The sequence below is a fragment of the Sardina pilchardus genome, chromosome 5 (genome assembly GCF_963854185.1).
Source record: "Sardina pilchardus chromosome 5, fSarPil1.1, whole genome shotgun sequence".
Taxonomy (NCBI): Eukaryota; Metazoa; Chordata; class Actinopteri; order Clupeiformes; family Clupeidae; genus Sardina; species Sardina pilchardus.
The window spans coordinates 212,501-238,000 of record NC_084998.1 but is presented as its reverse complement, the minus strand read 5'-3'; the positions used below and the strand labels follow the sequence as shown (position 1 = coordinate 238,000).

The 25,500-nt window shown below is 50.9% G+C and overlaps 55 non-coding genes across 55 annotated transcripts; 35 read left to right on the top strand and 20 right to left on the bottom strand.

Annotated features, from left to right (window-relative positions):
• Positions 1-266: 266 nt before the first annotated feature.
• On the top strand, positions 267-339 carry trnak-uuu (transfer RNA lysine (anticodon UUU)). The gene has a single exon. It is a non-coding gene; the product is annotated as a tRNA-Lys (tRNA).
• Positions 340-615: 276 nt separating this feature from the next.
• trnaw-cca (transfer RNA tryptophan (anticodon CCA)) lies at positions 616-687 on the bottom strand. Its single transcript has one exon. It is a non-coding gene; the product is annotated as a tRNA-Trp (tRNA).
• A 217-nt stretch (positions 688-904) lies between these two features.
• Positions 905-977, top strand: trnak-uuu (transfer RNA lysine (anticodon UUU)). The gene has a single exon. It is a non-coding gene; the product is annotated as a tRNA-Lys (tRNA).
• A 565-nt stretch (positions 978-1,542) lies between these two features.
• trnak-uuu (transfer RNA lysine (anticodon UUU)) lies at positions 1,543-1,615 on the top strand. Its single transcript has one exon. It is a non-coding gene; the product is annotated as a tRNA-Lys (tRNA).
• A 276-nt stretch (positions 1,616-1,891) lies between these two features.
• Positions 1,892-1,963, bottom strand: trnaw-cca (transfer RNA tryptophan (anticodon CCA)). Its single transcript has one exon. It is a non-coding gene; the product is annotated as a tRNA-Trp (tRNA).
• A 217-nt stretch (positions 1,964-2,180) lies between these two features.
• Positions 2,181-2,253, top strand: trnak-uuu (transfer RNA lysine (anticodon UUU)). The gene has a single exon. It is a non-coding gene; the product is annotated as a tRNA-Lys (tRNA).
• A 276-nt stretch (positions 2,254-2,529) lies between these two features.
• On the bottom strand, positions 2,530-2,601 carry trnaw-cca (transfer RNA tryptophan (anticodon CCA)). The gene has a single exon. It is a non-coding gene; the product is annotated as a tRNA-Trp (tRNA).
• Positions 2,602-2,818: 217 nt separating this feature from the next.
• trnak-uuu (transfer RNA lysine (anticodon UUU)) lies at positions 2,819-2,891 on the top strand. Its single transcript has one exon. It is a non-coding gene; the product is annotated as a tRNA-Lys (tRNA).
• Positions 2,892-3,167: 276 nt separating this feature from the next.
• On the bottom strand, positions 3,168-3,239 carry trnaw-cca (transfer RNA tryptophan (anticodon CCA)). Its single transcript has one exon. It is a non-coding gene; the product is annotated as a tRNA-Trp (tRNA).
• A 217-nt stretch (positions 3,240-3,456) lies between these two features.
• trnak-uuu (transfer RNA lysine (anticodon UUU)) lies at positions 3,457-3,529 on the top strand. The gene has a single exon. It is a non-coding gene; the product is annotated as a tRNA-Lys (tRNA).
• A 276-nt stretch (positions 3,530-3,805) lies between these two features.
• trnaw-cca (transfer RNA tryptophan (anticodon CCA)) lies at positions 3,806-3,877 on the bottom strand. The gene has a single exon. It is a non-coding gene; the product is annotated as a tRNA-Trp (tRNA).
• A 217-nt stretch (positions 3,878-4,094) lies between these two features.
• On the top strand, positions 4,095-4,167 carry trnak-uuu (transfer RNA lysine (anticodon UUU)). Its single transcript has one exon. It is a non-coding gene; the product is annotated as a tRNA-Lys (tRNA).
• A 276-nt stretch (positions 4,168-4,443) lies between these two features.
• On the bottom strand, positions 4,444-4,515 carry trnaw-cca (transfer RNA tryptophan (anticodon CCA)). The gene has a single exon. It is a non-coding gene; the product is annotated as a tRNA-Trp (tRNA).
• A 217-nt stretch (positions 4,516-4,732) lies between these two features.
• trnak-uuu (transfer RNA lysine (anticodon UUU)) lies at positions 4,733-4,805 on the top strand. Its single transcript has one exon. It is a non-coding gene; the product is annotated as a tRNA-Lys (tRNA).
• Positions 4,806-5,081: 276 nt separating this feature from the next.
• trnaw-cca (transfer RNA tryptophan (anticodon CCA)) lies at positions 5,082-5,153 on the bottom strand. Its single transcript has one exon. It is a non-coding gene; the product is annotated as a tRNA-Trp (tRNA).
• Positions 5,154-5,370: 217 nt separating this feature from the next.
• Positions 5,371-5,443, top strand: trnak-uuu (transfer RNA lysine (anticodon UUU)). The gene has a single exon. It is a non-coding gene; the product is annotated as a tRNA-Lys (tRNA).
• Positions 5,444-5,719: 276 nt separating this feature from the next.
• Positions 5,720-5,791, bottom strand: trnaw-cca (transfer RNA tryptophan (anticodon CCA)). Its single transcript has one exon. It is a non-coding gene; the product is annotated as a tRNA-Trp (tRNA).
• Positions 5,792-6,008: 217 nt separating this feature from the next.
• trnak-uuu (transfer RNA lysine (anticodon UUU)) lies at positions 6,009-6,081 on the top strand. The gene has a single exon. It is a non-coding gene; the product is annotated as a tRNA-Lys (tRNA).
• Positions 6,082-6,357: 276 nt separating this feature from the next.
• Positions 6,358-6,429, bottom strand: trnaw-cca (transfer RNA tryptophan (anticodon CCA)). The gene has a single exon. It is a non-coding gene; the product is annotated as a tRNA-Trp (tRNA).
• A 217-nt stretch (positions 6,430-6,646) lies between these two features.
• trnak-uuu (transfer RNA lysine (anticodon UUU)) lies at positions 6,647-6,719 on the top strand. The gene has a single exon. It is a non-coding gene; the product is annotated as a tRNA-Lys (tRNA).
• Positions 6,720-6,995: 276 nt separating this feature from the next.
• trnaw-cca (transfer RNA tryptophan (anticodon CCA)) lies at positions 6,996-7,067 on the bottom strand. The gene has a single exon. It is a non-coding gene; the product is annotated as a tRNA-Trp (tRNA).
• A 217-nt stretch (positions 7,068-7,284) lies between these two features.
• On the top strand, positions 7,285-7,357 carry trnak-uuu (transfer RNA lysine (anticodon UUU)). Its single transcript has one exon. It is a non-coding gene; the product is annotated as a tRNA-Lys (tRNA).
• A 565-nt stretch (positions 7,358-7,922) lies between these two features.
• On the top strand, positions 7,923-7,995 carry trnak-uuu (transfer RNA lysine (anticodon UUU)). Its single transcript has one exon. It is a non-coding gene; the product is annotated as a tRNA-Lys (tRNA).
• Positions 7,996-8,560: 565 nt separating this feature from the next.
• trnak-uuu (transfer RNA lysine (anticodon UUU)) lies at positions 8,561-8,633 on the top strand. The gene has a single exon. It is a non-coding gene; the product is annotated as a tRNA-Lys (tRNA).
• A 1,667-nt stretch (positions 8,634-10,300) lies between these two features.
• Positions 10,301-10,373, top strand: trnak-uuu (transfer RNA lysine (anticodon UUU)). Its single transcript has one exon. It is a non-coding gene; the product is annotated as a tRNA-Lys (tRNA).
• A 276-nt stretch (positions 10,374-10,649) lies between these two features.
• trnaw-cca (transfer RNA tryptophan (anticodon CCA)) lies at positions 10,650-10,721 on the bottom strand. Its single transcript has one exon. It is a non-coding gene; the product is annotated as a tRNA-Trp (tRNA).
• A 217-nt stretch (positions 10,722-10,938) lies between these two features.
• Positions 10,939-11,011, top strand: trnak-uuu (transfer RNA lysine (anticodon UUU)). The gene has a single exon. It is a non-coding gene; the product is annotated as a tRNA-Lys (tRNA).
• A 276-nt stretch (positions 11,012-11,287) lies between these two features.
• trnaw-cca (transfer RNA tryptophan (anticodon CCA)) lies at positions 11,288-11,359 on the bottom strand. Its single transcript has one exon. It is a non-coding gene; the product is annotated as a tRNA-Trp (tRNA).
• A 217-nt stretch (positions 11,360-11,576) lies between these two features.
• Positions 11,577-11,649, top strand: trnak-uuu (transfer RNA lysine (anticodon UUU)). Its single transcript has one exon. It is a non-coding gene; the product is annotated as a tRNA-Lys (tRNA).
• Positions 11,650-11,925: 276 nt separating this feature from the next.
• On the bottom strand, positions 11,926-11,997 carry trnaw-cca (transfer RNA tryptophan (anticodon CCA)). Its single transcript has one exon. It is a non-coding gene; the product is annotated as a tRNA-Trp (tRNA).
• A 217-nt stretch (positions 11,998-12,214) lies between these two features.
• Positions 12,215-12,287, top strand: trnak-uuu (transfer RNA lysine (anticodon UUU)). The gene has a single exon. It is a non-coding gene; the product is annotated as a tRNA-Lys (tRNA).
• Positions 12,288-12,852: 565 nt separating this feature from the next.
• trnak-uuu (transfer RNA lysine (anticodon UUU)) lies at positions 12,853-12,925 on the top strand. Its single transcript has one exon. It is a non-coding gene; the product is annotated as a tRNA-Lys (tRNA).
• Positions 12,926-14,588: 1,663 nt separating this feature from the next.
• Positions 14,589-14,661, top strand: trnak-uuu (transfer RNA lysine (anticodon UUU)). Its single transcript has one exon. It is a non-coding gene; the product is annotated as a tRNA-Lys (tRNA).
• Positions 14,662-14,937: 276 nt separating this feature from the next.
• trnaw-cca (transfer RNA tryptophan (anticodon CCA)) lies at positions 14,938-15,009 on the bottom strand. Its single transcript has one exon. It is a non-coding gene; the product is annotated as a tRNA-Trp (tRNA).
• A 217-nt stretch (positions 15,010-15,226) lies between these two features.
• Positions 15,227-15,299, top strand: trnak-uuu (transfer RNA lysine (anticodon UUU)). The gene has a single exon. It is a non-coding gene; the product is annotated as a tRNA-Lys (tRNA).
• Positions 15,300-15,575: 276 nt separating this feature from the next.
• trnaw-cca (transfer RNA tryptophan (anticodon CCA)) lies at positions 15,576-15,647 on the bottom strand. Its single transcript has one exon. It is a non-coding gene; the product is annotated as a tRNA-Trp (tRNA).
• A 217-nt stretch (positions 15,648-15,864) lies between these two features.
• trnak-uuu (transfer RNA lysine (anticodon UUU)) lies at positions 15,865-15,937 on the top strand. The gene has a single exon. It is a non-coding gene; the product is annotated as a tRNA-Lys (tRNA).
• A 1,659-nt stretch (positions 15,938-17,596) lies between these two features.
• On the top strand, positions 17,597-17,669 carry trnak-uuu (transfer RNA lysine (anticodon UUU)). The gene has a single exon. It is a non-coding gene; the product is annotated as a tRNA-Lys (tRNA).
• A 276-nt stretch (positions 17,670-17,945) lies between these two features.
• trnaw-cca (transfer RNA tryptophan (anticodon CCA)) lies at positions 17,946-18,017 on the bottom strand. Its single transcript has one exon. It is a non-coding gene; the product is annotated as a tRNA-Trp (tRNA).
• Positions 18,018-18,234: 217 nt separating this feature from the next.
• Positions 18,235-18,307, top strand: trnak-uuu (transfer RNA lysine (anticodon UUU)). Its single transcript has one exon. It is a non-coding gene; the product is annotated as a tRNA-Lys (tRNA).
• Positions 18,308-18,583: 276 nt separating this feature from the next.
• trnaw-cca (transfer RNA tryptophan (anticodon CCA)) lies at positions 18,584-18,655 on the bottom strand. Its single transcript has one exon. It is a non-coding gene; the product is annotated as a tRNA-Trp (tRNA).
• Positions 18,656-18,872: 217 nt separating this feature from the next.
• trnak-uuu (transfer RNA lysine (anticodon UUU)) lies at positions 18,873-18,945 on the top strand. Its single transcript has one exon. It is a non-coding gene; the product is annotated as a tRNA-Lys (tRNA).
• Positions 18,946-19,221: 276 nt separating this feature from the next.
• Positions 19,222-19,293, bottom strand: trnaw-cca (transfer RNA tryptophan (anticodon CCA)). The gene has a single exon. It is a non-coding gene; the product is annotated as a tRNA-Trp (tRNA).
• Positions 19,294-19,510: 217 nt separating this feature from the next.
• trnak-uuu (transfer RNA lysine (anticodon UUU)) lies at positions 19,511-19,583 on the top strand. The gene has a single exon. It is a non-coding gene; the product is annotated as a tRNA-Lys (tRNA).
• A 565-nt stretch (positions 19,584-20,148) lies between these two features.
• trnak-uuu (transfer RNA lysine (anticodon UUU)) lies at positions 20,149-20,221 on the top strand. Its single transcript has one exon. It is a non-coding gene; the product is annotated as a tRNA-Lys (tRNA).
• A 565-nt stretch (positions 20,222-20,786) lies between these two features.
• Positions 20,787-20,859, top strand: trnak-uuu (transfer RNA lysine (anticodon UUU)). Its single transcript has one exon. It is a non-coding gene; the product is annotated as a tRNA-Lys (tRNA).
• Positions 20,860-21,424: 565 nt separating this feature from the next.
• Positions 21,425-21,497, top strand: trnak-uuu (transfer RNA lysine (anticodon UUU)). The gene has a single exon. It is a non-coding gene; the product is annotated as a tRNA-Lys (tRNA).
• A 276-nt stretch (positions 21,498-21,773) lies between these two features.
• Positions 21,774-21,845, bottom strand: trnaw-cca (transfer RNA tryptophan (anticodon CCA)). Its single transcript has one exon. It is a non-coding gene; the product is annotated as a tRNA-Trp (tRNA).
• A 217-nt stretch (positions 21,846-22,062) lies between these two features.
• Positions 22,063-22,135, top strand: trnak-uuu (transfer RNA lysine (anticodon UUU)). Its single transcript has one exon. It is a non-coding gene; the product is annotated as a tRNA-Lys (tRNA).
• Positions 22,136-22,411: 276 nt separating this feature from the next.
• trnaw-cca (transfer RNA tryptophan (anticodon CCA)) lies at positions 22,412-22,483 on the bottom strand. Its single transcript has one exon. It is a non-coding gene; the product is annotated as a tRNA-Trp (tRNA).
• Positions 22,484-22,700: 217 nt separating this feature from the next.
• On the top strand, positions 22,701-22,773 carry trnak-uuu (transfer RNA lysine (anticodon UUU)). Its single transcript has one exon. It is a non-coding gene; the product is annotated as a tRNA-Lys (tRNA).
• A 565-nt stretch (positions 22,774-23,338) lies between these two features.
• Positions 23,339-23,411, top strand: trnak-uuu (transfer RNA lysine (anticodon UUU)). The gene has a single exon. It is a non-coding gene; the product is annotated as a tRNA-Lys (tRNA).
• Positions 23,412-23,976: 565 nt separating this feature from the next.
• trnak-uuu (transfer RNA lysine (anticodon UUU)) lies at positions 23,977-24,049 on the top strand. The gene has a single exon. It is a non-coding gene; the product is annotated as a tRNA-Lys (tRNA).
• A 565-nt stretch (positions 24,050-24,614) lies between these two features.
• trnak-uuu (transfer RNA lysine (anticodon UUU)) lies at positions 24,615-24,687 on the top strand. The gene has a single exon. It is a non-coding gene; the product is annotated as a tRNA-Lys (tRNA).
• A 565-nt stretch (positions 24,688-25,252) lies between these two features.
• Positions 25,253-25,325, top strand: trnak-uuu (transfer RNA lysine (anticodon UUU)). Its single transcript has one exon. It is a non-coding gene; the product is annotated as a tRNA-Lys (tRNA).
• The last annotated feature ends 175 nt before the right edge of the window (positions 25,326-25,500 follow it).

The window sequence follows — 25,500 nt, the reverse complement described above, 5'->3', positions numbered from 1 at the left end:
GCAACCTTCTGATCTGGAGTCAGACGCGCTACCGTTGCGCCACGAGGTCCCACAGGTGCTGCACAGATAAACTTTCCCACTTCTCCCTGTATCTGCTATTGAAACCTCGAGCAATGCAGGCTTTCAGTGCAGGGAGAGCCATTCTCTGTTGCACCTGCAGACGTTTCGCTTGCTGTAACTTTGCCACGCCGTGCATGACTTACCAACGTACGTTAGGAAGAGCCAAGTTACAGCCAGGTTCGTGCAGAGCTGGGTGCTCTCTCGAAGCCTGGATAGCTCAGTCGGTAGAGCATCAGACTTTTAATCTGAGGGTCCAGGGTTCAAGTCCCTGTTCAGGCGATTTCTTTACAGCCGGGCGACGCCATCTTTCGCCCTGGTGCGGAGGAAATGCCCGACTGCTGAACGATTTACTCTCGCCGTCAGCGCTTGCTTAGCGCACTCTTTGCTACTCTCCGCGTCAAAGCCTGTAAAAGTCACCGTGGCGGACACTGGTGTTTTTCACCGAAATCCTTCGCTTTTCAGTAATGGCTTGAAATTCACAGGCCCACTAATTGCCTTTCAGCCAAAGTGCTGTCGCTGAGTTGGACGGTGAAAAGAGTTGAGCGGTGATTTCTATGACCCCGACGTGATTTGAACACGCAACCTTCTGATCTGGAGTCAGACGCGCTACCGTTGCGCCACGAGGTCCCACAGCTGCTGCACAGATAAACTTTCCCACTTCTCCCTGTATCTGCTATTGAAACCTCGAGCAATGCAGGCTTTCAGTGCAGGGAGAGCCATTCTCTGTTGCACCTGCAGACGTTTCGCTTGCTGTAACTTTGCCACGCCGTGCATGACTTACCAACGTACGTTAGGAAGAGCCAAGTTACAGCCAGGTTCGTGCAGAGCTGGGTGCTCTCTCGAAGCCTGGATAGCTCAGTCGGTAGAGCATCAGACTTTTAATCTGAGGGTCCAGGGTTCAAGTCCCTGTTCAGGCGATTTCTTTACAGCCGGGCGACGCCATCTTTCGCCCTGGTGCGGAGGAAATGCCCGACTGCTGAACGATTTACTCTCGCCGTCAGCGCTTGCTTAGCGCACTCTTTGCTACTCTCCGCGTCAAAGCCTGTAAAAGTCACCGTGGCGGACACTGGTGTTTTTCACCGAAATCTTTCGCTTTTCAGTAATGGCTTGAAATTCACAGGCCCACTAATTGCCTTTCAGCCAAAGTGCTGTCGCTGAGTTGGACGGTGAAAAGAGTTGAGCGGTGATTTCTATGACCCCGACGTGATTTGAACACGCAATCTTCTGATCTGGAGTCAGACGCGCTACCGTTGCGCCACGAGGTCCCACAGCTGCTGCACAGATAAACTTTCCCACTTCTCCCTGTATCTGCTATTGAAACCTCGAGCAATGCAGGCTTTCAGTGCAGGGAGAGCCATTCTCTGTTGCACCTGCAGACGTTTCGCTTGCTGTAACTTTGCCACGCCGTGCATGACTTACCAACGTACGTTAGGAAGAGCCAAGTTACAGCCACGTTCGTGCAGAGCTGGGTGCTCTCTCGAAGCCTGGATAGCTCAGTCGGTAGAGCATCAGACTTTTAATCTGAGGGTCCAGGGTTCAAGTCCCTGTTCAGGCGATTTCTTTACAGCCTGGCGACGCCATCTTTCGCCCTGTTGCGGAGGAAATGCCCGACTGCTGAACGATTTACTCTCGCCGTCAGCGCTTGCTTAGCGCACTCTTTGCTACTCTCCGCGTCAAAGCCTCTAAAAGTCACCGTGGCGGACACTGGTGTTTTTCACCGAAATCCTTCGCTTTTCAGTAATGGCTTGAAATTCACAGGCCCACTAATTGCCTTTCAGCCAAAGTGCTGTCGCTGAGTTGGACGGTGAAAAGAGTTGAGCGGTGATTTCTATGACCCCGACGTGATTTGAACACGCAACCTTCTGATCTGGAGTCAGACGCGCTACCGTTGCGCCACGAGGTCCCACAGGTGCTGCACAGATAAACTTTCCCACTTCTCCCTGTATCTGCTATTGAAACCTCGAGCAATGCAGGCTTTCAGTGCAGGGAGAGCCATTCTCTGTTGCACCTGCAGACGTTTCGCTTGCTGTAACTTTGCCACGCCGTGCATGACTTACCAACGTACGTTAGGAAGAGCCAAGTTACAGCCAGGTTCGTGCAGAGCTGGGTGCTCTCTCGAAGCCTGGATAGCTCAGTCGGTAGAGCATCAGACTTTTAATCTGAGGGTCCAGGGTTCAAGTCCCTGTTCAGGCGATTTCTTTACAGCCGGGCGACGCCATCTTTCGCCCTGGTGCGGAGGAAATGCCCGACTGCTGAACGATTTACTCTCGCCGTCAGCGCTTGCTTAGCGCACTCTTTGCTACTCTCCGCGTCAAAGCCTGTAAAAGTCACCGTGGCGGACACTGGTGTTTTTCACCGAAATCCTTCGCTTTTCAGTAATGGCTTGAAATTCACAGGCCCACTAATTGCCTTTCAGCCAAAGTGCTGTCGCTGAGTTGGACGGTGAAAAGAGTTGAGCGGTGATTTCTATGACCCCGACGTGATTTGAACACGCAACCTTCTGATCTGGAGTCAGACGCGCTACCGTTGCGCCACGAGGTCCCACAGCTGCTGCACAGATAAACTTTCCCACTTCTCCCTGTATCTGCTATTGAAACCTCGAGCAATGCAGGCTTTCAGTGCAGGGAGAGCCATTCTCTGTTGCACCTGCAGACGTTTCGCTTGCTGTAACTTTGCCACGCCGTGCATGACTTACCAACGTACGTTAGGAAGAGCCAAGTTACAGCCAGGTTCGTGCAGAGCTGGGTGCTCTCTCGAAGCCTGGATAGCTCAGTCGGTAGAGCATCAGACTTTTAATCTGAGGGTCCAGGGTTCAAGTCCCTGTTCAGGCGATTTCTTTACAGCCGGGCGACGCCATCTTTCGCCCTGGTGCGGAGGAAATGCCCGACTGCTGAACGATTTACTCTCGCCGTCAGCGCTTGCTTAGCGCACTCTTTGCTACTCTCCGCGTCAAAGCCTGTAAAAGTCACCGTGGCGGACACTGGTGTTTTTCACCGAAATCTTTCGCTTTTCAGTAATGGCTTGAAATTCACAGGCCCACTAATTGCCTTTCAGCCAAAGTGCTGTCGCTGAGTTGGACGGTGAAAAGAGTTGAGCGGTGATTTCTATGACCCCGACGTGATTTGAACACGCAACCTTCTGATCTGGAGTCAGACGCGCTACCGTTGCGCCACGAGGTCCCACAGCTGCTGCACAGATAAACTTTCCCACTTCTCCCTGTATCTGCTATTGAAACCTCGAGCAATGCAGGCTTTCAGTGCAGGGAGAGCCATTCTCTGTTGCACCTGCAGACGTTTCGCTTGCTGTAACTTTGCCACGCCGTGCATGACTTACCAACGTACGTTAGGAAGAGCCAAGTTACAGCCACGTTCGTGCAGAGCTGGGTGCTCTCTCGAAGCCTGGATAGCTCAGTCGGTAGAGCATCAGACTTTTAATCTGAGGGTCCAGGGTTCAAGTCCCTGTTCAGGCGATTTCTTTACAGCCTGGCGACGCCATCTTTCGCCCTGTTGCGGAGGAAATGCCCGACTGCTGAACGATTTACTCTCGCCGTCAGCGCTTGCTTAGCGCACTCTTTGCTACTCTCCGCGTCAAAGCCTCTAAAAGTCACCGTGGCGGACACTGGTGTTTTTCACCGAAATCCTTCGCTTTTCAGTAATGGCTTGAAATTCACAGGCCCACTAATTGCCTTTCAGCCAAAGTGCTGTCGCTGAGTTGGACGGTGAAAAGAGTTGAGCGGTGATTTCTATGACCCCGACGTGATTTGAACACGCAACCTTCTGATCTGGAGTCAGACGCGCTACCGTTGCGCCACGAGGTCCCACAGGTGCTGCACAGATAAACTTTCCCACTTCTCCCTGTATCTGCTATTGAAACCTCGAGCAATGCAGGCTTTCAGTGCAGGGAGAGCCATTCTCTGTTGCACCTGCAGACGTTTCGCTTGCTGTAACTTTGCCACGCCGTGCATGACTTACCAACGTACGTTAGGAAGAGCCAAGTTACAGCCACGTTCGTGCAGAGCTGGGTGCTCTCTCGAAGCCTGGATAGCTCAGTCGGTAGAGCATCAGACTTTTAATCTGAGGGTCCAGGGTTCAAGTCCCTGTTCAGGCGATTTCTTTACAGCCGGGCGACGCCATCTTTCGCCCTGGTGCGGAGGAAATGCCCGACTGCTGAACGATTTACTCTCGCCGTCAGCGCTTGCTTAGCGCACTCTTTGCTACTCTCCGCGTCAAAGCCTGTAAAAGTCACCGTGGCGGACACTGGTGTTTTTCACCGAAATCCTTCGCTTTTCAGTAATGGCTTGAAATTCACAGGCCCACTAATTGCCTTTCAGCCAAAGTGCTGTCGCTGAGTTGGACGGTGAAAAGAGTTGAGCGGTGATTTCTATGACCCCGACGTGATTTGAACACGCAACCTTCTGATCTGGAGTCAGACGCGCTACCGTTGCGCCACGAGGTCCCACAGGTGCTGCACAGATAAACTTTCCCACTTCTCCCTGTATCTGCTATTGAAACCTCGAGCAATGCAGGCTTTCAGTGCAGGGAGAGCCATTCTCTGTTGCACCTGCAGACGTTTCGCTTGCTGTAACTTTGCCACGCCGTGCATGACTTACCAACGTACGTTAGGAAGAGCCAAGTTACAGCCACGTTCGTGCAGAGCTGGGTGCTCTCTCGAAGCCTGGATAGCTCAGTCGGTAGAGCATCAGACTTTTAATCTGAGGGTCCAGGGTTCAAGTCCCTGTTCAGGCGATTTCTTTACAGCCGGGCGACGCCATCTTTCGCCCTGGTGCGGAGGAAATGCCCGACTGCTGAACGATTTACTCTCGCCGTCAGCGCTTGCTTAGCGCACTCTTTGCTACTCTCCGCGTCAAAGCCTGTAAAAGTCACCGTGGCGGACACTGGTGTTTTTCACCGAAATCCTTCGTTTTTCAGTAATGGCTTGAAATTCACAGGCCCACTAATTGCCTTTCAGCCAAAGTGCTGTCGCTGAGTTGGACGGTGAAAAGAGTTGAGCGGTGATTTCTATGACCCCGACGTGATTTGAACACGCAACCTTCTGATCTGGAGTCAGACGCGCTACCGTTGCGCCACGAGGTCCCACAGGTGCTGCACAGATAAACTTTCCCACTTCTCCCTGTATCTGCTATTGAAACCTCGAGCAATGCAGGCTTTCATTGCAGGGAGAGCCATTCTCTGTTGCACCTGCAGACGTTTCGCTTGCTGTAACTTTGCCACGCCGTGCATGACTTACCAACGTACGTTAGGAAGAGCCAAGTTACAGCCACGTTCGTGCAGAGCTGGGTGCTCTCTCGAAGCCTGGATAGCTCAGTCGGTAGAGCATCAGACTTTTAATCTGAGGGTCCAGGGTTCAAGTCCCTGTTCAGGCGGTTTCTTTACAGCCGGGCGACGCCATCTTTCGCCCGGTTGCGGAGGAAATGCCCGACTGCTGAACGATTTACTCTCGCCGTCAGCGCTTGCTTAGCGCACTCTTTGCTACTCTCCGCGTCAAAGCCTGTAAAAGTCACCGTGGCGGACACTGGTGTTTTTCACCGAAATCCTTCGCTTTTCAGTAATGGCTTGAAATTCACAGGCCCACTAATTGCCTTTCAGCCAAAGTGCTGTCGCTGAGTTGGACGGTGAAAAGAGTTGAGCGGTGATTTCTATGACCCCGACGTGATTTGAACACGCAACCTTCTGATCTGGAGTCAGACGCGCTACCGTTGCGCCACGAGGTCCCACAGGTGCTGCACAGATAGACTTTCCCACTTCTCCCTGTATCTGCTATTGAAACCTCGAGCAATGCAGGCTTTCGGTGCAGGGAGAGCCATTCTCTGTTGCACCTGCAGACGTTTCGCTTGCTGTAACTTTGCCACGCCGTGCATGACTTACCAACGTACGTTAGGAAGAGCCAAGTTACAGCCACGTTCGTGCAGAGCTGGGTGCTCTCTCGAAGCCTGGATAGCTCAGTCGGTAGAGCATCAGACTTTTAATCTGAGGGTCCAGGGTTCAAGTCCCTGTTCAGGCGATTTCTTTACAGCCGGGCGACGCCATCTTTCGCCCTGTTGCGGAGGAAATGCCCGACTGCTGAACGATTTACTCTCGCCGTCAGCGCTTGCTTAGCGCACTCTTTGCTACTCTCCGCGTCAAAGCCTGTAAAAGTCACCGTGGCGGACACTGGTGTTTTTCACCGAAATCCTTCGCTTTTCAGTAATGGCTTGAAATTCACAGGCCCACTAATTGCCTTTCAGCCAAAGTGCTGTCGCTGAGTTGGACGGTGAAAAGAGTTGAGCGGTGATTTCTATGACCCCGACGTGATTTGAACACGCAACCTTCTGATCTGGAGTCAGACGCGCTACCGTTGCGCCACGAGGTCCCACAGGTGCTGCACAGATAAACTTTCCCACTTCTCCCTGTATCTGCTATTGAAACCTCGAGCAATGCAGGCTTTCAGTGCAGGGAGAGCCATTCTCTGTTGCACCTGCAGACGTTTCGCTTGCTGTAACTTTGCCACGCCGTGCATGACTTACCAACGTACGTTAGGAAGAGCCAAGTTACAGCCACGTTCGTGCAGAGCTGGGTGCTCTCTCGAAGCCTGGATAGCTCAGTCGGTAGAGCATCAGACTTTTAATCTGAGGGTCCAGGGTTCAAGTCCCTGTTCAGGCGATTTCTTTACAGCCGGGCGACGCCATCTTTCGCCCTGGTGCGGAGGAAATGCCCGACTGCTGAACGATTTACTCTCGCCGTCAGCGCTTGCTTAGCGCACTCTTTGCTACTCTCCGCGTCAAAGCCTGTAAAAGTCACCGTGGCGGACACTGGTGTTTTTCACCGAAATCCTTCGTTTTTCAGTAATGGCTTGAAATTCACAGGCCCACTAATTGCCTTTCAGCCAAAGTGCTGTCGCTGAGTTGGACGGTGAAAAGAGTTGAGCGGTGATTTCTATGACCCCGACGTGATTTGAACACGCAACCTTCTGATCTGGAGTCAGACGCGCTACCGTTGCGCCACGAGGTCCCACAGGTGCTGCACAGATAAACTTTCCCACTTCTCCCTGTATCTGCTATTGAAACCTCGAGCAATGCAGGCTTTCATTGCAGGGAGAGCCATTCTCTGTTGCACCTGCAGACGTTTCGCTTGCTGTAACTTTGCCACGCCGTGCATGACTTACCAACGTACGTTAGGAAGAGCCAAGTTACAGCCACGTTCGTGCAGAGCTGGGTGCTCTCTCGAAGCCTGGATAGCTCAGTCGGTAGAGCATCAGACTTTTAATCTGAGGGTCCAGGGTTCAAGTCCCTGTTCAGGCGGTTTCTTTACAGCCGGGCGACGCCATCTTTCGCCCGGTTGCGGAGGAAATGCCCGACTGCTGAACGATTTACTCTCGCCGTCAGCGCTTGCTTAGCGCACTCTTTGCTACTCTCCGCGTCAAAGCCTGTAAAAGTCACCGTGGCGGACACTGGTGTTTTTCACCGAAATCCTTCGCTTTTCAGTAATGGCTTGAAATTCACAGGCCCACTAATTGCCTTTCAGCCAAAGTGCTGTCGCTGAGTTGGACGGTGAAAAGAGTTGAGCGGTGATTTCTATGACCCCGACGTGATTTGAAAACGCAACCTTCTGATCTGGAGTCAGACGCGCTACCGTTGCGCCACGAGGTCCCACAGGTGCTGCACAGATAAACTTTCCCACTTCTCCCTGTATCTGCTATTGAAACCTCGAGCAATGCAGGCTTTCATTGCAGGGAGAGCCATTCTCTGTTGCACCTGCAGACGTTTCCCTTGCTGTAACTTTGCCACGCCGTGCATGACTTACCAACGTACGTTAGGAAGAGCCAAGTTACAGCCACGTTCGTGCAGAGCTGGGTGCTCTCTCGAAGCCTGGATAGCTCAGTCGGTAGAGCATCAGACTTTTAATCTGAGGGTCCAGGGTTCAAGTCCCTGTTCAGGCGGTTTCTTTACAGCCGGGCGACGCCATCTTTCGCCCGGTTGCGGAGGAAATGCCCGACTGCTGAACGATTTACTCTCGCCGTCAGCGCTTGCTTAGCGCACTCTTTGCTACTCTCCGCGTCAAAGCCTGTAAAAGTCACCGTGGCGGACACTGGTGTTTTTCACCGAAATCCTTCGCTTTTCAGTAATGGCTTGAAATTCACAGGCCCACTAATTGCCTTTCAGCCAAAGTGCTGTCGCTGAGTTGGACGGTGAAAAGAGTTGAGCGGTGATTTCTATGACCCCTACGTGATTTGAACACGCAACCTTCTGATCTGGAGTCAGACGCGCTACCGTTGCGCCACGAGGTCCCACAGGTGCTGCACAGATAAACTTTCCCACTTCTCCCTGTATCTGCTATTGAAACCTCGAGCAATGCAGGCTTTCAGTGCAGGGAGAGCCATTCTCTGTTGCACCTGCAGACGTTTCGCTTGCTGTAACTTTGCCACGCCGTGCATGACTTACCAACGTACGTTAGGAAGAGCCAAGTTACAGCCACGTTCGTGCAGAGCTGGGTGCTCTCTCGAAGCCTGGATAGCTCAGTCGGTAGAGCATCAGACTTTTAATCTGAGGGTCCAGGGTTCAAGTCCCTGTTCAGGCGATTTCTTTACAGCCTGGCGACGCCATCTTTCGCCCTGTTGCGGAGGAAATGCCCGACTGCTGAACGATTTACTCTCGCCGTCAGCGCTTGCTTAGCGCACTCTTTGCTACTCTCCGCGTCAAAGCCTCTAAAAGTCACCGTGGCGGACACTGGTGTTTTTCACCGAAATCCTTCGCTTTTCAGTAATGGCTTGAAATTCACAGGCCCACTAATTGCCTTTCAGCCAAAGTGCTGTCGCTGAGTTGGACGGTGAAAAGAGTTGAGCGGTGATTTCTATGACCCTGACGTGATTTGAACACACAACCTTCTGATCTGGAGTCAGACGCGCTACCATTGCGCCACGAGGTCCCACAGGTAGGCCTGTCACGATAACAAATTTTGCTGGACGATAAATTGTCCCAGAAATTATTGCGATAAACGATAATATTGCCGTTCTGAGATCATTTTTATCTAATATAATGATAATGGCATAATAATGCAGGTACACCTTTTCAAAGATCAATAACTTGTATTTCTAAAGAATAAGGAACTGGAATGGGAAGACATTTTTAAATATCCACAATAAATGAACAAAACAACCAAAAACAATAAATACAATGGACTCTCAGTCTCTACTAAGACTCTGTTTAAGGGCCAGCAAATTAAAACGTGACATGCAACAGGGGGCGTGTAGAGTGACAGTTGCTAAGCCTTATGCACGGAACTAAATGTCATCATAGCTGATCAATTAGGCCTACGCAGTCAGCTAAACATTTGAAACTTGCGCAAAACGGCATGAACCCAGCATTTGCACGTCACATAAAATACAAATTGAAGCAATAAGTTGGTTGGTTATCGGATAATCCTACTGCAAAGCCTTTTCATAGGTATGCTACGTTTATGACATATAACGTTGATTACGAACACATTTCACCACAGCTGACAATTAGCTTACGACATTTTAACCGGAGCTGCCGGCTGTTTTGGCTGATTCTTGAGCTCTCAGCGGAGTGCAGACTTTGCGGAGTGTGTCTTTATCAGATGATGAAAAAACGTAGCTTATTTCATGATTTTCTGAACTGCATTATCACTATTTTTACCCCCATACCTGTCAAGCTACAACAGAAAGCCTCTTCAGTGTGCTTAGGCCAATCGCCAAAGCCTCGTCTAGCCTGTTAATCAAATGAATGTAAGAAAGTAAAGTTGTCCGTCATGTTATTGAAAGATACATGTCTGACAACTGACTGACATGAGGGTTCACTCCTCGTTAGGCTGCGCTAAAGGAAGCACCGTGGTTATCCTCTCTTTCGTAGAGAGAGAGAGAGAGAGAGAGAGAGAGAGAGAGAGAGAGAGAGAGAAGAAGAAAAACAATCAAGCATGAAAATGGAAATTATCGCGGCCGGAAAAGTTATCGAGCTCATTTTTTTTATCGTGCGATTTATTGATTTATTGAATATCGCGACAGGCCTACCCACAGGTGCTGCACAGATAAACTTTCCCACTTCTCCCTGTATCTGCTATTGAAACCTCGAGCAATGCAGGCTTTCAGTGCAGGGAGAGCCATTCTCTGTTTCACCTGCAGACGTTTCGCTTGCTGTAACTTTGCCACGCCGTGCATGACTTACCAACGTACGTTAGGAAGAGCCAAGTTACAGCCAGGTTCGTGCAGAGCTGGGTGCTCTCTCGAAGCCTGGATAGCTCAGTCGGTAGAGCATCAGACTTTTAATCTGAGGGTCCAGGGTTCAAGTCCCTGTTCAGGCGATTTCTTTACAGCCGGGCGACGCCATCTTTCGCCCTGGTGCGGAGGAAATGCCCGACTGCTGAACGATTTACTCTCGCCGTCAGCGCTTGCTTAGCGCACTCTTTGCTACTCTCCGCGTCAAAGCCTGTAAAAGTCACCGTGGCGGACACTGGTGTTTTTCACCGAAATCCTTCGCTTTTCAGTAATGGCTTGAAATTCACAGGCCCACTAATTGCCTTTCAGCCAAAGTGCTGTCGCTGAGTTGGACGGTGAAAAGAGTTGAGCGGTGATTTCTATGACCCCGACGTGATTTGAACACGCAACCTTCTGATCTGGAGTCAGACGCGCTACCGTTGCGCCACGAGGTCCCACAGGTGCTGCACAGATAAACTTTCCCACTTCTCCCTGTATCTGCTATTGAAACCTCGAGCAATGCAGGCTTTCATTGCAGGGAGAGCCATTCTCTGTTGCACCTGCAGACGTTTCGCTTGCTGTAACTTTGCCACGCCGTGCATGACTTACCAACGTACGTTAGGAAGAGCCAAGTTACAGCCACGTTCGTGCAGAGCTGGGTGCTCTCTCGAAGCCTGGATAGCTCAGTCGGTAGAGCATCAGACTTTTAATCTGAGGGTCCAGGGTTCAAGTCCCTGTTCAGGCGGTTTCTTTACAGCCGGGCGACGCCATCTTTCGCCCTGTTGCGGAGGAAATGCCCGACTGCTGAACGATTTACTCTCGCCGTCAGCGCTTGCTTAGCGCACTCTTTGCTACTCTCCGCGTCAAAGCCTGTAAAAGTCACCGTGGCGGACACTGGTGTTTTTCACCGAAATCCTTCGCTTTTCAGTAATGGCTTGAAATTCACAGGCCCACTAATTGCCTTTCAGCCAAAGTGCTGTCGCTGAGTTGGACGGTGAAAAGAGTTGAGCGGTGATTTCTATGACCCCGACGTGATTTGAACACGCAACCTTCTGATCTGGAGTCAGACGCGCTACCGTTGCGCCACGAGGTCCCACAGGTGCTGCACAGATAAACTTTCCCACTTCTCCCTGTATCTGCTATTGAAACCTCGAGCAATGCAGGCTTTCAGTGCAGGGAGAGCCATTCTCTGTTGCACCTGCAGACGTTTCGCTTGCTGTAACTTTGCCACGCCGTGCATGACTTACCAACGTACGTTAGGAAGAGCCAAGTTACAGCCACGTTCGTGCAGAGCTGGGTGCTCTCTCGAAGCCTGGATAGCTCAGTCGGTAGAGCATCAGACTTTTAATCTGAGGGTCCAGGGTTCAAGTCCCTGTTCAGGCGATTTCTTTACAGCCGGGCGACGCCATCTTTCGCCCTGGTGCGGAGGAAATGCCCGACTGCTGAACGATTTACTCTCGCCGTCAGCGCTTGCTTAGCGCACTCTTTGCTACTCTCCGCGTCAAAGCCTGTAAAAGTCACCGTGGCGGACACTGGTGTTTTTCACCGAAATCCTTCGCTTTTCAGTAATGGCTTGAAATTCACAGGCCCACTAATTGCCTTTCAGCCAAAGTGCTGTCGCTGAGTTGGACGGTGAAAAGAGTTGAGCGGTGATTTCTATGACCCCGACGTGATTTGAACACGCAACCTTCTGATCTGGAGTCAGACGCGCTACCGTTGCGCCACGAGGTCCCACAGGTGCTGCACAGATAAACTTTCCCACTTCTCCCTGTATCTGCTATTGAAACCTCGAGCAATGCAGGCTTTCATTGCAGGGAGAGCCATTCTCTGTTGCACCTGCAGACGTTTCGCTTGCTGTAACTTTGCCACGCCGTGCATGACTTACCAACGTACGTTAGGAAGAGCCAAGTTACAGCCACGTTCGTGCAGAGCTGGGTGCTCTCTCGAAGCCTGGATAGCTCAGTCGGTAGAGCATCAGACTTTTAATCTGAGGGTCCAGGGTTCAAGTCCCTGTTCAGGCGGTTTCTTTACAGCCGGGCGACGCCATCTTTCGCCCGGTTGCGGAGGAAATGCCCGACTGCTGAACGATTTACTCTCGCCGTCAGCGCTTGCTTAGCGCACTCTTTGCTACTCTCCGCGTCAAAGCCTGTAAAAGTCACCGTGGCGGACACTGGTGTTTTTCACCGAAATCCTTCGCTTTTCAGTAATGGCTTGAAATTCACAGGCCCACTAATTGCCTTTCAGCCAAAGTGCTGTCGCTGAGTTGGACGGTGAAAAGAGTTGAGCGGTGATTTCTATGACCCCGACGTTATTTGAACACGCAACCTTCTGATCTGGAGTCAGACGCGCTACCGTTGCGCCACGAGGTCCCACAGGTGCTGCACAGATAAACTTTCCCACTTCTCCCTGTATCTGCTATTGAAACCTCGAGCAATGCAGGCTTTCAGTGCAGGGAGAGCCATTCTCTGTTGCACCTGCAGACGTTTCGCTTGCTGTAACTTTGCCACGCCGTGCATGACTTACCAACGTACGTTAGGAAGAGCCAAGTTACAGCCACGTTCGTGCAGAGCTGGGTGCTCTCTCGAAGCCTGGATAGCTCAGTCGGTAGAGCATCAGACTTTTAATCTGAGGGTCCAGGGTTCAAGTCCCTGTTCAGGCGATTTCTTTACAGCCTGGCGACGCCATCTTTCGCCCTGTTGCGGAGGAAATGCCCGACTGCTGAACGATTTACTCTCGCCGTCAGCGCTTGCATAGCGCACTCTTTGCTACTCTCCGCGTCAAAGCCTCTAAAAGTCACCGTGGCGGACACTGGTGTTTTTCACCGAAATCCTTCGCTTTTCAGTAATGGCTTGAAATTCACAGGCCCACTAATTGCCTTTCAGCCAAAGTGCTGTCGCTGAGTTGGACGGTGAAAAGAGTTGAGCGGTGATTTCTATGACCCTGACGTGATTTGAACACACAACCTTCTGATCTGGAGTCAGACGCGCTACCGTTGCGCCACGAGGTCCCACAGGTAGGCCTGTCACGATAACAAATTTTGCTGGACGATAAATTGTCCCAGAAATTATTGCGATAAACGATAATATTGCCGTTCTGAGATCATTTTTATCTAATATAATGATAATGGCATAATAATGCAGGTACACCTTTTCAAAGATCAATAACTTGTATTTCTAAAGAATAAGGAACTGGAATGGGAAGACATTTTTAAATATCCACAATAAATGAACAAAACAACCAAAAACAATAAATACAATGGACTCTCAGTCTCTACTAAGACTCTGTTTAAGGGCCAGCAAATTAAAACGTGACATGCAACAGGGGGCGTGTAGAGTGACAGTTGCTAAGCCTTATGCACGGAACTAAATGTCATCATAGCTGATCAATTAGGCCTACGCAGTCAGCTAAACATTTGAAACTTGCGCAAAACGGCATGAACCCAGCATTTGCACGTCACATAAAATACAAATTGAAGCAATAAGTTGGTTGGTCATCGGATAATCCTACTGCAAAGCCTTTTCATAGGTATGCTACGTTTATGACATATAACGTTGATTACGAACACATTTCACCACAGCTGACAATTAGCTTACGACATTTTAACCGGAGCTGCCGGCTGTTTTGGCTGATTCTTGAGCTCTCAGCGGAGTGCAGACTTTGCGGAGTGTGTCTTTATCAGATGATGAAAAAACGTAGCTTATTTCATGATTTTCTGAACTGCATTATCACTATTTTTACCCCCATACCTGTCAAGCTACAACAGAAAGCCTCTTCAGTGTGCTTAGGCCAATTGCCAAAGCCTCGTCTAGCCTGTTAATCAAATGAATGTAAGAAAGTAAAGTTGTCCGTCATGTTATTGAAAGATACATGTCTGACAACTGACTGACATGAGGGTTCACTCCTCGTTAGGCTGCGCTAAAGGAAGCACCGTGGTTATCCTCTCTTTCGTAGAGAGAGAGAGAGAGAAAGAGAGAGAGAGAGAGAGAGAGAGAAGAAGAAAAACAATCAAGCATGAAAATGGAAATTATCGCGGCCGGAAAAGTTATCGAGCTCATTTTTTTTATCGTGCGATTTATTGATTTATTGAATATCGCGACAGGCCTACCCACAGGTGCTGCACAGATAAACTTTCCCACTTCTCCCTGTATCTGCTATTGAAACCTCGAGCAATGCAGGCTTTCAGTGCAGGGAGAGCCATTCTCTGTTGCACCTGCAGACGTTTCGCTTGCTGTAACTTTGCCACGCCGTGCATGACTTACCAACGTACGTTAGGAAGAGCCAAGTTACAGCCAGGTTCGTGCAGAGCTGGGTGCTCTCTCGAAGCCTGGATAGCTCAGTCGGTAGAGCATCAGACTTTTAATCTGAGGGTCCAGGGTTCAAGTCCCTGTTCAGGCGATTTCTTTACAGCCGGGCGACGCCATCTTTCGCCCTGGTGCGGAGGAAATGCCCGACTGCTGAACGATTTACTCTCGCCGTCAGCGCTTGCTTAGCGCACTCTTTGCTACTCTCCGCGTCAAAGCCTGTAAAAGTCACCGTGGCGGACACTGGTGTTTTTCACCGAAATCCTTCGCTTTTCAGTAATGGCTTGAAATTCACAGGCCCACTAATTGCCTTTCAGCCAAAGTGCTGTCGCTGAGTTGGACGGTGAAAAGAGTTGAGCGGTGATTTCTATGACCCCGACGTGATTTGAACACGCAACCTTCTGATCTGGAGTCAGACGCGCTACCGTTGCGCCACGAGGTCCCACAGGTGCTGCACAGATAAACTTTCCCACTTCTCCCTGTATCTGCTATTGAAACCTCGAGCAATGCAGGCTTTCATTGCAGGGAGAGCCATTCTCTGTTGCACCTGCAGACGTTTCGCTTGCTGTAACTTTGCCACGCCGTGCATGACTTACCAACGTACGTTAGGAAGAGCCAAGTTACAGCCACGTTCGTGCAGAGCTGGGTGCTCTCTCGAAGCCTGGATAGCTCAGTCGGTAGAGCATCAGACTTTTAATCTGAGGGTCCAGGGTTCAAGTCCCTGTTCAGGCGGTTTCTTTACAGCCGGGCGACGCCATCTTTCGCCCTGTTGCGGAGGAAATGCCCGACTGCTGAACGATTTACTCTCGCCGTCAGCGCTTGCTTAGCGCACTCTTTGCTACTCTCCGCGTCAAAGCCTGTAAAAGTCACCGTGGCGGACACTGGTGTTTTTCACCGAAATCCTTCGCTTTTCAGTAATGGCTTGAAATTCACAGGCCCACTAATTGCCTTTCAGCCAAAGTGCTGTCGCTGAGTTGGACGGTGAAAAGAGTTGAGCGGTGATTTCTATGACCCCGACGTGATTTGAACACGCAACCTTCTGATCTGGAGTCAGACGCGCTACCGTTGCGCCACGAGGTCCCACAGGTGCTGCACAGATAAACTTTCCCACTTCTCCCTGTATCTGCTATTGAAACCTCGAGCAATGCAGGCTTTCAGTGCAGGGAGAGCCATTCTCTGTTGCACCTGCAGACGTTTCGCTTGCTGTAACTTTGCCACGCCGTGCATGACTTACCAACGTACGTTAGGAAGAGCCAAGTTACAGCCACGTTCGTGCAGAGCTGGGTGCTCTCTCGAAGCCTGGATAGCTCAGTCGGTAGAGCATCAGACTTTTAATCTGAGGGTCCAGGGTTCAAGTCCCTGTTCAGGCGATTTCTTTACAGCCTGGCGACGCCATCTTTCGCCCTGTTGCGGAGGAAATGCCCGACTGCTGAACGATTTACTCTCGCCGTCAGCGCTTGCTTAGCGCACTCTTTGCTACTCTCCGCGTCAAAGCCTCTAAAAGTCACCGTGGCGGACACTGGTGTTTTTCACCGAAATCCTTCGCTTTTCAGTAATGGCTTGAAATTCACAGGCCCACTAATTGCCTTTCAGCCAAAGTGCTGTCGCTGAGTTGGACGGTGAAAAGAGTTGAGCGGTGATTTCTATGACCCCGACGTGATTTGAACACACAACCTTCTGATCTGGAGTCAGACGCGCTACCGTTGCGCCACGAGGTCCCACAGGTAGGCCTGTCACGATAACAAATTTTGCTGGACGATAAATTGTCCCAGAAATTATTGCGATAAACGATAATATTGCCGTTCTGAGATCAATTTTATCTAATATAATGATAATGGCATAATAATGCAGGTACACCTTTTCAAAGATCAATAACTTGTATTTCTAAAGAATAAGGAACTGGAATGGGAAGACATTTTTAAATATCCACAATAAATGAACAAAACAACCAAAAACAATAAATACAATGGACTCTCAGTCTCTACTAAGACTCTGTTTAAGGGCCAGCAAATTAAAACGTGACATGCAACAGGGGGCGTGTAGAGTGACAGTTGCTAAGCCTTATGCACGGAACTAAATGTCATCATAGCTGATCAATTAGGCCTACGCAGTCAGCTAAACATTTGAAACTTGCGCAAAACGGCATGAACCCAGCATTTGCACGTCACATAAAATACAAATTGAAGCAATAAGTTGGTTGGTCATCGGATAATCCTACTGCAAAGCCTTTTCATAGGTATGCTACGTTTATGACATATAACGTTGATTACGAACACATTTCACCACAGCTGACAATTAGCTTACGACATTTTAACCGGAGCTGCCGGCTGTTTTGGCTGATTCTTGAGCTCTCAGCGGAGTGCAGACTTTGCGGAGTGTGTCTTTATCAGATGATGAAAAAACGTAGCTTATTTCATGATTTTCTGAACTGCATTATCACTATTTTTACCCCCATACCTGTCAAGCTACAACAGAAAGCCTCTTCAGTGTGCTTAGGCCAATCGCCAAAGCCTCGTCTAGCCTGTTAATCAAATGAATGTAAGAAAGTAAAGTTGTCCGTCATGTTATTGAAAGATACATGTCTGACAACTGACTGACATGAGGGTTCACTCCTCGTTAGGCTGCGCTAAAGGAAGCACCGTGGTTATCCTCTCTTTCGTAGAGAGAGAGAGAGAGAGAGAGAGAGAGAGAGAGAGAGAAGAAGAAAAACAATCAAGCATGAAAATGGAAATTATCGCGGCCGGAAAAGTTATCGAGCTCATTTTTTTTATCGTGCGATTTATTGATTTATTGAATATCGCGACAGGCCTACCCACAGGTGCTGCACAGATAAACTTTCCCACTTCTCCCTGTATCTGCTATTGAAACCTCGAGCAATGCAGGCTTTCAGTGCAGGGAGAGCCATTCTCTGTTGCACCTGCAGACGTTTCGCTTGCTGTAACTTTGCCACGCCGTGCATGACTTACCAACGTACGTTAGGAAGAGCCAAGTTACAGCCAGGTTCGTGCAGAGCTGGGTGCTCTCTCGAAGCCTGGATAGCTCAGTCGGTAGAGCATCAGACTTTTAATCTGAGGGTCCAGGGTTCAAGTCCCTGTTCAGGCGATTTCTTTACAGCCGGGCGACGCCATCTTTCGCCCTGGTGCGGAGGAAATGCCCGACTGCTGAACGATTTACTCTCGCCGTCAGCGCTTGCTTAGCGCACTCTTTGCTACTCTCCGCGTCAAAGCCTGTAAAAGTCACCGTGGCGGACACTGGTGTTTTTCACCGAAATCCTTCGCTTTTCAGTAATGGCTTGAAATTCACAGGCCCACTAATTGCCTTTCAGCCAAAGTGCTGTCGCTGAGTTGGACGGTGAAAAGAGTTGAGCGGTGATTTCTATGACCCCGACGTGATTTGAACACGCAACCTTCTGATCTGGAGTCAGACGCGCTACCGTTGCGCCACGAGGTCCCACAGGTGCTGCACAGATAAACTTTCCCACTTCTCCCTGTATCTGCTATTGAAACCTCGAGCAATGCAGGCTTTCATTGCAGGGAGAGCCATTCTCTGTTGCACCTGCAGACGTTTCGCTTGCTGTAACTTTGCCACGCCGTGCATGACTTACCAACGTACGTTAGGAAGAGCCAAGTTACAGCCACGTTCGTGCAGAGCTGGGTGCTCTCTCGAAGCCTGGATAGCTCAGTCGGTAGAGCATCAGACTTTTAATCTGAGGGTCCAGGGTTCAAGTCCCTGTTCAGGCGGTTTCTTTACAGCCGGGCGACGCCATCTTTCGCCCTGTTGCGGAGGAAATGCCCGACTGCTGAACGATTTACTCTCGCCGTCAGCGCTTGCTTAGCGCACTCTTTGCTACTCTCCGCGTCAAAGCCTGTAAAAGTCACCGTGGCGGACACTGGTGTTTTTCACCGAAATCCTTCGCTTTTCAGTAATGGCTTGAAATTCACAGGCCCACTAATTGCCCTTCAGCCAAAGTGCTGTCGCTGAGTTGGACGGTGAAAAGAGTTGAGCGGTGATTTCTATGACCCCGACGTGATTTGAACACGCAACCTTCTGATCTGGAGTCAGACGCGCTACCGTTGCGCCACGAGGTCCCACAGGTGCTGCACAGATAAACTTTCCCACTTCTCCCTGTATCTGCTATTGAAACCTCGAGCAATGCAGGCTTTCAGTGCAGGGAGAGCCATTCTCTGTTGCACCTGCAGACGTTTCGCTTGCTGTAACTTTGCCACGCCGTGCATGACTTACCAACGTACGTTAGGAAGAGCCAAGTTACAGCCACGTTCGTGCAGAGCTGGGTGCTCTCTCGAAGCCTGGATAGCTCAGTCGGTAGAGCATCAGACTTTTAATCTGAAGGTCCAGGGTTCAAGTCCCTGTTCAGGCGATTTCTTTACAGCCTGGCGACGCCATCTTTCGCCCTGTTGCGGAGGAAATGCCCGACTGCTGAACGATTTACTCTCGCCGTCAGCGCTTGCTTAGCGCACTCTTTGCTACTCTCCGCGTCAAAGCCTCTAAAAGTCACCGTGGCGGACACTGGTGTTTTTCACCGAAATCCTTCGCTTTTCAGTAATGGCTTGAAATTCACAGGCCCACTAATTGCCTTTCAGCCAAAGTGCTGTCGCTGAGTTGGACGGTGAAAAGAGTTGAGCGGTGATTTCTATGACCCCGACGTGATTTGAACACGCAACCTTCTGATCTGGAGTCAGACGCGCTACCGTTGCGCCACGAGGTCCCACAGGTGCTGCACAGATAAACTTTCCCACTTCTCCCTGTATCTGCTATTGAAACCTCGAGCAATGCAGGCTTTCAGTGCAGGGAGAGCCATTCTCTGTTGCACCTGCAGACGTTTCGCTTGCTGTAACTTTGCCACGCCGTGCATGACTTACCAACGTACGTTAGGAAGAGCCAAGTTACAGCCACGTTCGTGCAGAGCTGGGTGCTCTCTCGAAGCCTGGATAGCTCAGTCGGTAGAGCATCAGACTTTTAATCTGAGGGTCCAGGGTTCAAGTCCCTGTTCAGGCGGTTTCTTTACAGCCGGGCGACGCCATCTTTCGCCCTGGTGCGGAGGAAATGCCCGACTGCTGAACGATTTACTCTCGCCGTCAGCGCTTGCTTAGCGCACTCTTTGCTACTCTCCGCGTCAAAGCCTGTAAAAGTCACCGTGGCGGACACTGGTGTTTTTCACCGAAATCCTTCGCTTTTCAGTAATGGCTTGAAATTCACAGGCCCACTAATTGCCTTTCAGCCAAAGTGCTGTCGCTGAGTTGGACGGTGAAAAGAGTTGAGCGGTGATTTCTATGACCCCGACGTGATTTGAACACGCAACCTTCTGATCTGGAGTCAGACGCGCTACCGTTGCGCCACGAGGTACCACAGGTGCTGCACAGATAAACTTTCCCACTTCTCCCTGTATCTGCTATTGAAACCTCGAGCAATGCAGGCTTTCAGTGCAGGGAGAGCCATTCTCTGTTGCACCTGCAGACGTTTCGCTTGCTGTAACTTTGCCACGCCGTGCATGACTTACCAACGTACGTTAGGAAGAGCCAAGTTACAGCCACGTTCGTGCAGAGCTGGGTGCTCTCTCGAAGCCTGGATAGCTCAGTCGGTAGAGCATCAGACTTTTAATCTGAGGGTCCAGGGTTCAAGTCCCTGTTCAGGCGGTTTCTTTACAGCCGGGCGACGCCATCTTTCGCCCTGTTGCGGAGGAAATGCCCGACTGCTGAACGATTTACTCTCGCCGTCAGCGCTTGCTTAGCGCACTCTTTGCTACTCTCCGCGTCAAAGCCTGTAAAAGTCACCGTGGCGAACACTGGTGTTTTTCACCGAAATCCTTCGCTTTTCAGTAATGGCTTGAAATTCACAGGCCCACTAATTGCCTTTCAGCCAAAGTGCTGTCGCTGAGTTGGACGGTGAAAAGAGTTGAGCGGTGATTTCTATGACCCCGACGTGATTTGAACACGCAACCTTCTGATCTGGAGTCAGACGCGCTACCGTTGCGCCACGAGGTACCACAGGTGCTGCACAGATAAACTTTCCCACTTCTCCCTGTATCTGCTATTGAAACCTCGAGCAATGCAGGCTTTCAGTGCAGGGAGAGCCATTCTCTGTTGCACCTGCAGACGTTTCGCTTGCTGTAACTTTGCCACGCCGTGCATGACTTACCAACGTACGTTAGGAAGAGCCAAGTTACAGCCACGTTCGTGCAGAGCTGGGTGCTCTCTCGAAGCCTGGATAGCTCAGTCGGTAGAGCATCAGACTTTTAATCTGAGGGTCCAGGGTTCAAGTCCCTGTTCAGGCGGTTTCTTTACAGCCGGGCGACGCCATCTTTCGCCCTGTTGCGGAGGAAATGCCCGACTGCTGAACGATTTACTCTCGCCGTCAGCGCTTGCTTAGCGCACTCTTTGCTACTCTCCGCGTCAAAGCCTGTAAAAGTCACCGTGGCGAACACTGGTGTTTTTCACCGAAATCCTTCGCTTTTCAGTAATGGCTTGAAATTCACAGGCCCACTAATTGCCTTTCAGCCAAAGTGCTGTCGCTGAGTTGGACGGTGAAAAGAGTTGAGCGGTGATTTCTATGACCCCGACGTGATTTGAACACGCAACCTTCTGATCTGGAGTCAGACGCGCTACCGTTGCGCCACGAGGTACCACAGGTGCTGCACAGATAAACTTTCCCACTTCTCCCTGTATCTGCTATTGAAACCTCGAGCAATGCAGGCTTTCAGTGCAGGGAGAGCCATTCTCTGTTGCACCTGCAGACGTTTCGCTTGCTGTAACTTTGCCACGCCGTGCATGACTTACCAACGTACGTTAGGAAGAGCCAAGTTACAGCCACGTTCGTGCAGAGCTGGGTGCTCTCTCGAAGCCTGGATAGCTCAGTCGGTAGAGCATCAGACTTTTAATCTGAGGGTCCAGGGTTCAAGTCCCTGTTCAGGCGGTTTCTTTACAGCCGGGCGACGCCATCTTTCGCCCTGTTGCGGAGGAAATGCCCGACTGCTGAACGATTTACTCTCGCCGTCAGCGCTTGCTTAGCGCACTCTTTGCTACTCTCCGCGTCAAAGCCTGTAAAAGTCACCGTGGCGGACACTGGTGTTTTTCACCGAAATCCTTCGCTTTTCAGTAATGGCTTGAAATTCACAGGCCCACTAATTGCCTTTCAGCCAAAGTGCTGTCGCTGAGTTGGACGGTGAAAAGAGTTGAGCGGTGATTTCTATGACCCCGACGTGATTTGAACACGCAACCTTCTGATCTGGAGTCAGACGCGCTACCGTTGCGCCACGAGGTCCCACAGGTCCTGCACAGATAAACTTTCCCACTTCTCCCTGTATCTGCTATTGAAACCTCGAGCAATGCAGGCTTTCAGTGCAGGGAGAGCCATTCTCTGTTGCACCTGCAGACGTTTCGCTTGCTGTAACTTTGCCACGCCGTGCATGACTTACCAACGTACGTTAGGAAGAGCCAAGTTACAGCCACGTTCGTGCAGAGCTGGGTGCTCTCTCGAAGCCTGGATAGCTCAGTCGGTAGAGCATCAGACTTTTAATCTGAGGGTCCAGGGTTCAAGTCCCTGTTCAGGCGATTTCTTTACAGCCGGGCGACGCCATCTTTCGCCCTGGTGCGGAGGAAATGCCCGACTGCTGAACGATTTACTCTCGCCGTCAGCGCTTGCTTAGCGCACTCTTTGCTACTCTCCGCGTCAAAGCCTGTAAAAGTCACCGTGGCGGACACTGGTGTTTTTCACCGAAATCCTTCGCTTTTCAGTAATGGCTTGAAATTCACAGGCCCACTAATTGCCTTTCAGCCAAAGTGCTGTCGCTGAGTTGGACGGTGAAAAGAGTTGAGCGGTGATTTCTATGACCCCGACGTGATTTGAACACGCAACCTTCTGATCTGGAGTCAGACGCGCTACCGTTGCGCCACGAGGTCCCACAGGTCCTGCACAGATAAACTTTCCCACTTCTCCCTGTATCTGCTATTGAAACCTCGAGCAATGCAGGCTTTCAGTGCAGGGAGAGCCATTCTCTGTTGCACCTGCAGACGTTTCGCTTGCTGTAACTTTGCCACGCCGTGCATGACTTACCAACGTACGTTAGGAAGAGCCAAGTTACAGCCACGTTCGTGCAGAGCTGGGTGCTCTCTCGAAGCCTGGATAGCTCAGTCGGTAGAGCATCAGACTTTTAATCTGAGGGTCCAGGGTTCAAGTCCCTGTTCAGGCGATTTCTTTACAGCCGGGCGACGCCATCTTTCGCCCTGGTGCGGAGGAAATGCCCGACTGCTGAACGATTTACTCTCGCCGTCAGCGCTTGCTTAGCGCACTCTTTGCTACTCTCCGCGTCAAAGCCTGTAAAAGTCACCGTGGCGGACACTGGTGTTTTTCACCGAAATCCTTCGCTTTTCAGTAATGGCTTGAAATTCACAGGCCCACTAATTGCCTTTCAGCCAAAGTGCTGTCGCTGAGTTGGACGGTGAAAAGAGTTGAGCGGTGATTTCTATGACCCCGACGTGATTTGAAGACGCAACCTTCTGATCTGGAGTCAGACTCGCTACCGTTGCGCCACGAGGTCCCACAGGTGCTGCACAGATAAACTTTCCCACTTCTCCCTGTATCTGCTATTGAAACCTCGAGCAATGCAGGCTTTCAGTGCAGGGAGAGCCATTCTCTGTTGCACCTGCAGACGTTTCGCTTGCTGTAACTTTGCCACGCCGTGCATGACTTACCAACGTACGTTAGGAAGAGCCAAGTTACAGCCACGTTCGTGCAGAGCTGGGTGCTCTCTCGAAGCCTGGATAGCTCAGTCGGTAGAGCATCAGACTTTTAATCTGAGGGTCCAGGGTTCAAGTCCCTGTTCAGGCGATTTCTTTACAGCCGGGCGACGCCATCTTTCGCCCTGGTGCGGAGGAAATGCCCGACTGCTGAACGATTTACTCTCGCCGTCAGCGCTTGCTTAGCGCACTCTTTGCTACTCTCCGCGTCAAAGCCTGTAAAAGTCACCGTGGCGGACACTGGTGTTTTTCACCGAAATCCTTCGCTTTTCAGTAATGGCTTGAAATTCACAGGCCCACTAATTGCCTTTCAGCCAAAGTGCTGTCGCTGAGTTGGACGGTGAAAAGAGTTGAGCGGTGATTTCTATGACCCCGACGTGATTTGAAGACGCAACCTTCTGATCTGGAGTCAGACTCGCTACCGTTGCGCCACGAGGTCCCACAGGTGCTGCACAGATAAACTTTCCCACTTCTCCCTGTATCTGCTATTGAAACCTCGAGCAATGCAGGCTTTCAGTGCAGGGAGAGCCATTCTCTGTTGCACCTGCAGACGTTTCGCTTGCTGTAACTTTGCCACGCCGTGCATGACTTACCAACGTACGTTAGGAAGAGCCAAGTTACAGCCACGTTCGTGCAGAGCTGGGTGCTCTCTCGAAGCCTGGATAGCTCAGTCGGTAGAGCATCAGACTTTTAATCTGAGGGTCCAGGGTTCAAGTCCCTGTTCAGGCGATTTCTTTACAGCCGGGCGACGCCATCTTTCGCCCTGGTGCGGAGGAAATGCCCGACTGCTGAACGATTTACTCTCGCCGTCAGCGCTTGCTTAGCGCACTCTTTGCTACTCTCCGCGTCAAAGCCTGTAAAAGTCACCGTGGCGGACACTGGTGTTTTTCACCGAAATCCTTCGCTTTTCAGTAATGGCTTGAAATTCACAGGCCCACTAATTGCCTTTCAGCCAAAGTGCTGTCGCTGAGTTGGACGGTGAAAAGAGTTGAGCGGTGATTTCTATGACCCCGACGTGATTTGAAGACGCAACCTTCTGATCTGGAGTCAGACGCGCTACCGTTGCGCCACGAGGTCCCACAGGTGCTGCACAGATAAACTTTCCCACTTCTCCCTGTATCTGCTATTGAAACCTCGAGCAATGCAGGCTTTCAGTGCAGGGAGAGCCATTCTCTGTTGCACCTGCAGACGTTTCGCTTGCTGTAACTTTGCCACGCCGTGCATGACTTACCAACGTACGTTAGGAAGAGCCAAGTTACAGCCACGTTCGTGCAGAGCTGGGTGCTCTCTCGAAGCCTGGATAGCTCAGTCGGTAGAGCATCAGACTTTTAATCTGAGGGTCCAGGGTTCAAGTCCCTGTTCAGGCGATTTCTTTACAGCCGGGCGACGCCATCTTTCGCCCTGTTGCGGAGGAAATGCCCGACTGCTGAACGATTTACTCTCGCCGTCAGCGCTTGCTTAGCGCACTCTTTGCTACTCTCCGCGTCAAAGCCTGTAAAAGTCACCGTGGCGGACACTGGTGTTTTTCACCGAAATCCTTCGCTTTTCAGTAATGGCTTGAAATTCACAGGCCCACTAATTGCCTTTCAGCCAAAGTGCTGTCGCTGAGTTGGACGGTGAAAAGAGTTGAGCGGTGATTTCTATGACCCCGACGTGATTTGAACACGCAACCTTCTGATCTAGAGTCAGACGCGCTACCGTTGCGCCACGAGGTCCCACAGGTGCTGCACAGATAAACTTTCCCACTTCTCCCTGTATCTGCTATTGAAACCTCGAGCAATGCAGGCTTTCAGTGCAGGGAGAGCCATTCTCTGTTGCACCTGCAGACGTTTCGCTTGCTGTAACTTTGCCACGCCGTGCATGACTTACCAACGTACGTTAGGAAGAGCCAAGTTACAGCCACGTTCGTGCAGAGCTGGGTGCTCTCTCGAAGCCTGGATAGCTCAGTCGGTAGAGCATCAGACTTTTAATCTGAGGGTCCAGGGTTCAAGTCCCTGTTCAGGCGGTTTCTTTACAGCCGGGCGACGCCATCTTTCGCCCGGTTGCGGAGGAAATGCCCGACTGCTGAACGATTTACTCTCGCCGTCAGCGCTTGCTTAGCGCACTCTTTGCTACTCTCCGCGTCAAAGCCTGTAAAAGTCACCGTGGCGGACACTGGTGTTTTTCACCGAAATCCTTCG